The sequence below is a fragment of the Mizuhopecten yessoensis genome, unplaced genomic scaffold (assembly GCF_002113885.1).
Source record: "Mizuhopecten yessoensis strain PY_sf001 unplaced genomic scaffold, ASM211388v2 scaffold716355, whole genome shotgun sequence".
Classification (NCBI taxonomy): Eukaryota; Metazoa; Mollusca; class Bivalvia; order Pectinida; family Pectinidae; genus Mizuhopecten; species Mizuhopecten yessoensis.
The window spans coordinates 1,448,799-1,456,054 of record NW_018480075.1 but is presented as its reverse complement, the minus strand read 5'-3'; the positions used below and the strand labels follow the sequence as shown (position 1 = coordinate 1,456,054).

General features: G+C 38.5%; 1 long non-coding RNA gene across 1 annotated transcript; it reads left to right on the top strand.

Annotated features, from left to right (window-relative positions):
- The first annotated feature begins 3,542 nt into the window (after positions 1-3,542).
- Positions 3,543-6,690, top strand: LOC110443633. The gene is made up of 2 exons (XR_002462136.1): positions 3,543-5,115; positions 5,234-6,690. It is a non-coding gene; the product is annotated as an uncharacterized LOC110443633 (long non-coding RNA).
- Positions 6,691-7,256: the final 566 nt, after the last annotated feature.

Here is a 7,256-nt window from a genome sequence, read left to right as displayed (position 1 = left end):
TAGGCACGTGCCTACACATAATTTTGTCGAGTTTTTACTTACGTCAAGTACAAAATAGGGTAAATCGCGTTTTTTTCACATACAAATAGACCTTTTAACACATAAGTGCAATACAGCTTATATATATCGACAGTGACAAGTTAAGAGAAATAAATAAAATAACGAACGCCTTTAGTAGCACGTAAAAATGATACTAGATGCATTTTTGTCTTACTCCGACAAATAAAGACGGCTATGTTTAACAAATGAAATACATTTAGAATACTTCGTGTAAACAAGAGGCCCAGAGGGCCTCATTACTCTAATCAAGAAAACGATTTACACAGCTGGTCTTCATAACATACCAAAGTATCATAAGTCTAGTCCAAATGGTCCTTAGGATATTGTTGTTTGAAGTTTTTAACATATTTGACCCCTATGACCTTGAAACTTGGTAAAGGTAATTTTAATGAGGAAACTTTAAAGTACTCCAACCCAGGTATATACTGGCCAAATATCATTACCCTGGGCCTTATAGAACTTGAGAAGAAGATTGTTAAAGCTTTTAACGCATGTTGACCTTTGACCCCCCCACTAGTACTTAAAGTTGACCTTTGACCTCATCACTGTAATAATGAAAAAGATTCATACAGTTCGTCTACATGACAAACCCAGGTATTATGATTCTAGTCCAAATGGTTCTTAGGATATTGTTTTTTTGACGTTTTTAACATATTTGACCCTTATGACCTTGAAAGTAGGTAAAGGTCATTTTAATGACGAAACTTTAAAGCACTCCATCTCAGGTACCTACTGGCCAAATATCATGACCCTGGGCCTTGTGGAACTTGAGAAGAAGATTGTTAAAGCTTTTAACCCATGTTGACATTTGATCCCTGACTAGCACTTAAAGTTGACCTTTGACCTCATAACTGTACCTATACAAAAGATTTGCACTGCTGGTCTTTATAACATACCCAAGTATCTTGACTCTAGTCCAAATAGTTCTTAAGATATTGTTGTGTGAAATTTTTAACATATTTGACCCCTGTGACCTTGAAAGTAGGTCAAGGTCATTTTAATGAGGACATTTTATAGCACTCCATCCCAGGTACCTACTAGCCAAATATCATGACCCTAGGTCCTCCAGTTCTTCAGGAGAAGTCGTTCAAAAGAAAAAGTTGACAGACAGACTGACTCATTAAGCTACAGTACAGGGTGGTCGAGTGGCGGAGTGGTTAGCGTACATTAAGCTACAGTACAGAGTGGTCGGGTGGCAGAGTAGATAGCGTACATTTAACTACAGTACAGGGTGGTCGGGTGGCGTAGTGGGTAGCGTACATTTAACTACAGTACAGGGTGGTCGGGTGGTGGAGTGGATAGCGTACATTAAGCTACAGTACAGGGTGGTCGTGTGGCGCAGTGGATAGCATACATTTAACTACAGTACAGGGTGGTTGGGTGGCGGAGTGGATAGCGTACATTAAGCTACAGTACAGGGTGGTCGGGTGGCGCAGTGGATAGCGAACATTTAACTACAGTACAGGGTGGTCAGGTGGCGTAGTGGATAGCGTACATTAAGCTACAGTACAGAGTGGTCGGGTGGCGGAGTAGATAGCGTACATTTAACTACAGTACAGGGTGGTCGGGTGGCGTAGTTGGTAGCATACATTAAGTTACAGTACAGGGTGGTCGGGTGGCGGAGTGGATAGCGTACATTAAGCTACAGTACAGGGTGGTCGGGGGGCGCAGTGGATAGCGGACATTAAGCTACACTACAGTACAGGGTGGTCGGGTGGTGCAGTGGGTAGCGTACATTTAACTACCGTACAGGCTGGTCGGGTGGCGGAGTGGATAGCGTAAATTAAGCTACAGTACAGGGTGGTCGGGGGGCGCAGGGGATAGATTACATTAAGCTACACTACAGTACAGGGCGGTCGTGTGGCGGAGTGGATAGCGTACATTAATCTACAGTACAGGGTGGTCGGGTGGCGCAGTGGGTAGTGTACATTTAACTACAGTACAGGGTGGTCGGGTGGCGTAGTGGGTAGCGTACATTTAACTACAGTACAGGATAGTCGGGTGGCGGAGTGGATAGCGTACATTTAGCTACAGTACAGGGTGGTCGGGGGGCGCAGGGGATAGATTACATTAAGCTACACTACAGTACAGGGCGGTCGTGTGGCGGAGTGGATAGCGTACATTAATCTACAGTACAGGGTGGTCGGGTGGCGGAGTGGGAAGCGTACATTTAACTACAGTACAGGGTGGTCGGGTGGCGTAGTGGTTAGCATACATTAAGCTCCAGTACAGGGTGGTCGGGTGGCGGAGTGGATAGCATACATTAAGCTACAGTACAGGGTGGTCGGGTGGCGCAGTGGATAGCGTACATTAAGCTACACTACAGTACAGGGCGGTCGTGTGGCGGAGTGGATAGCGTACATTAATCTACAGTACAGGGTGGTCGGGTGGCGGTGTGGATAGCGTACATTAAGCTACAGTACAGGGTAGTCGGGTGGCGGAGTGGATAGTGTACATTAAGCTACAGGACAGGGTGGTCGGGGGGCGCAGTGGATAGCTTACATTAAGCTACACTACAGTACAGGGTGGTCGGGTGGTGCAGTGGGTAGCATACATTTAACTACAGTACAGGGTGGTCGGGTGGTGCAGTGGGTAGCATACATTTAACTACAGTACAGGGTGGTCGGGGGGTGCAGTGGGTAGCGTACATTTAACTACCGTACAGGCTGGTCGGGTGGCGGAGTGGATAGCGTAAATTAAGCTACAGTACAGGGTGGTCGGGTGGCGGAGTGGATAGCGTCCATTAAGCTACAGTACAGGGGGGTCGGGGGGCGGAGGGGATAGTGTACATTAAGCTACAGGACAGGGTGGTCGGGGGGCGCAGTGGATAGCGGACATTAAGCTACACTACAGTACAGGGTGGTCGGGTGGTGCAGTGGATAGCGTACATTTAACTACAGTACAGGGGGGTCGGGGGGCGGAGTGGATAGTGTACATTAAGCTACAGGACAGGGTGGTCGGGGGGCGCAGTGGATAGCTTACATTAAGCTACACTACAGTACAGGGTGGTCGGGTGGCGGAGTGGATAGCGTAAATTAAGCTACAGTACAGGGTGGTCAGGGGGGCGCAGTGGATAGCGTCCATTAAGCTACAGTACAGGGGGGTCGGGTGGCGGAGTGGATAGTGTACATTAAGCTACAGTACAGGGTGGTCAGGGGGGCGCAGTGGATAGTGTACATTAAGCTACAGTACAGGGTGGTCGGGGGGCGCAGTGGATAGCTTACATTAAGCTACACTACAGTACAGGGTGGTCGTGTGGCGGAGTGGATAGCGTACTTGCCTTAACTAATTATGCATCGATTTTTCTCCACTTCAAACTTGACTCATTTGTTTGTAAACTGTACTTTCTTAACATTTTTCTCCAAAAATTAAGTCAAGCTGCCTTGTATACCACGGTATGGACAGACAGACAGACAGACAGTCTGCTGCTCCTTATACCATAACACATCCAGTTAAACTAAAAACAGAAGTCTGGCTGTACTTTTTCTGCCATTTTATTGATCAGATAGAAACATAATGTCATCATCATCATCATAATCATTGTAGCTGTGTTATATAAACAACAAGTGTTCAAACGGAATGTTGTTCAACAGAAAGGAAACATGGAAACTCCTACTAATACATCAATCGTGCTCTATGTTTGTTAATTAAAACATCATCCCAATCAGAAAAAAATTATATAGTCGAGGTCTTGATTTTTCATAAATGATATTTAAAAAATCCATTGAATTTTACTGTAAAAAATTTAAGGTTCCTGCCCGAGTCTTTCAAAACCGGAAATAGCATAAAAATCAAGAAAATATTCCTCTGTGAAACTGAATGAGGACGGGAGTCAACCAAACAACTTCTATCAGTAATTATATGAAATTTATTAAAAGGTATGTTTTCCTTAGGAAAATGTTCAAAATTAATTATGGTTTACATTTAAAACTTTGAGAATAAATCTTGTCAAGTTGATAATGCTTTCATTACAACTTGCAAAGTTTAAAAGAATCCAACAGCTTTCTTGAAAACAATTCTAAAACATTTTATTTTCTTAATGACAGTTATTTACTTCAAACACCTAAATACTTTTGTGTTTCTGGTCAGGAGGTGAATATTTCAAACCACTACAAATGAAGATTGTAATCTAAAATGTATAAAAAAATATGTCTATATTTTTCTGATAAGGATAACTATGCTTTGATTAACTAGCCCCATAATCCACCTAGATTGAAAGCTGCCATTATAATATATGATAAGCGTAGCAGATTATAATTCGGTCATAACAATTAACAAAATGGCATTTCTTTATTTCGAAAATTGTTGATATTCATTTAAAAGTCTTTTAATCAAATCATTTCCACAAAGAAGTTGTGACTATTGTCATGCCGCTCGATTAAAGGGAGGTAATCATGTAAAGACTATATTGAAATGGAATGACCAAAAATGACATCTGAGGTGGAAATGGCCATCACAGGTCACTCTGACTAAAACTACTATCACCAGTAATTTAGTAAACTAGAACTACTACCACCACAGTGGTCATTCTGACCGCATCAGTTTAATCTAATTCAGAGGTTGAGGATGAAGTGCCATAAATGCCAAATTACACTGACCACCAAAAGGATCACCTACTGCTAACATTTGATCTGCCAACAACAAGAGGTCAAAGTGACCTAGTTTTACTGTAATGTGATAAAGGAGGGCATTATATAGTAGTTTTACTGTAATGTTATAAAGGAGGGGTGTTATATAGTAGTTTTACTGTAATGTTACAAAGGAGGGGCGTTATATAGTAGTTTTACTGTAATGTTACAAAGGAGGGCATTATATAGTAGTTTTACTGTAATGTTATAAAGGAGGGGTGTTATATAGTAGTTTTACTGTAATGTTATAAAGGAGGGGCGTTATATAGAAGTTTTACTGTAATGTTATAAGGGAGGGCATTATATAGTAGTTTTACTGTAATGTTATAAAGGAGGGTGTTATATAGTAGTTTTACTGTAATGTTATAAAGGAGGGTGTTATATAGTAGTTTTACTGTAATGTTATAAAGGAGGGCATTATATAGAGGTTCTGCTGTAATGTGATAAAGGAGGGGTGTTATATAGTAGTTTTACTGTAATGTTATAAAGGAGGGCATTATATAGTAGTTTTTCTGTAATGTTATAAAGGAGGGCATTATATAGAGGTTCTGCTGTACAGTGAAATATTGGCAGTAAAGTGAAGGTTTAGTGCACTAGTTGTATATGGTTAGCCAGAGGTAGGCACTTGTCATAACAACGCAACAGAATGTGCTTTACAAATTCAATTTAAAATCCTTCTGAATTATAAAATTGTTTACACATGGAAAATCGTGTATCTAAAATCAATTTTGAACAGAAGTTTTTGCCTGAGTGCATTAATTAATATACCATTTGTTTACATTTATCGAAATCAGATTTTTAAACTTGAGGTTCGCAAAATATTAATACATATATAGACAGACATTGAAATCAGGTGGCGGACCATTTCTAAAATTGAGAATATCATCTAAAACACATGTACTTCTATGGATACATTTTGATCTACAAGTTAACAGCATGTCAGTATAAGAATCAATAGTTTTCTATTAAATATTTATGAGGGAATATACAAGAATTAAAATACACAAATTTGAGACAGGCGTAGTATTCTTATACATCCAATAAAATGAAATTATCAACACTAAAATAAACATCGTCTATGCAACACAAAATATACTTTTTTGGAATATTGTCAGTCAAGTACCTGAATTAGTTAAACCTTTTCCGGAAAGGAGTTCCTGTAACGTCACAAAGACATGTTATCTGTTTTGATAACTTTGCCAGAATTGTAAAATGCAGTGCCTTTGCTCCACATTTCATTATTGCTTCAAGTTTAAACTACATATAAATATACAACCTTTGTTCCTGTACTAACGCAATACATTCATTTTTTAAATACATTATTTCAGAAATAAAAGTGTCTGTTGAAACACTTTTCTACATTACAATTTAAAATGGAAAAAAATCATAAATTATAACTTTATGGAGGACTGTGCTCTTCACTGTGTTTGTGTAGGACTCACCTGTGAATAGGTGATTACTTTAATCAACAGAAGTATTTTACAATTAATAATGTATATTTACAATACAGTTTATAACGTTAAAGGGAGCTTCTGTTGTATCACAAATACAGAACCATTTACTTCTAAGAATTTATAGATGTGTGTTCAGAAAACATCACAAAATGTTTGTCAACAACAATTTTGTTTTCACCATTCTTTGCCAAGTATAAGTACAAAAGGGTAGAAATAAATAAGAACATTTCCAATTCAACACTAGTTCTCATAACCATCATGAGATATACATGTATAAATGTTGCATTTGTCAAATTTCTAACATATTTCATGTACACCAGTAAAAATGGCAAAACAAATCTTCACTTTTTTCTGTGTTTTTTTTAAATGCATATTTACACAATGCAATTTTTTGTGACATTTCAAATTCGAAAACATTTATAAAAAAAAATGGTAATTGTATTCTACTTTACAGCATAAATTCCTAGCTGGGCATAAAAAGATAATATTGAGGTCCAATGACCATAATACTGCAAATTTTCTCCATTTAGTAGAATTGAAGCATTTAACTACAGTTTCTTGGTTTACATAATTATTATTTCCCTTACGGGACGAAATAAAGGAAACAAAAGGATAAAACAAGTAATAAACAGTAATAAATTTGAAACAACAAAAGCACCATTTAATAAAGTCAAATCGATGACCTCATGTTCAAAATTCGTAATAACAACATTTTAAAACAATTTTAATAGACGTTAAAAATGAACGTTTTTTGTTTTATAAAAAAATGGCTACAATATAACCTTAGATATTCTTATGAAAGGAATGCAAAGCATTTATTAAAGCACTGCCTTGAATAACAATAGAAACCTTTGCATTTTCACAATCTGACAGCTGGATTGCCTTGTAAATGGTTCTAGTGGTGACTGAATCAATTGATCCCAATTCTAAAGATTACCAAGTCTCTCCGAGGTTTCCGTCATGTACACTATATCATTACCTGTGTCCAACAATATGTGGCCATATCTACTGGTATATTGTATACCATTATACCAGTGTCCAACAATATGTGGCCATATCTACTGGTATATTGTATACCATTATACCAGTGTCCAACAATATGTGGCCATATCTA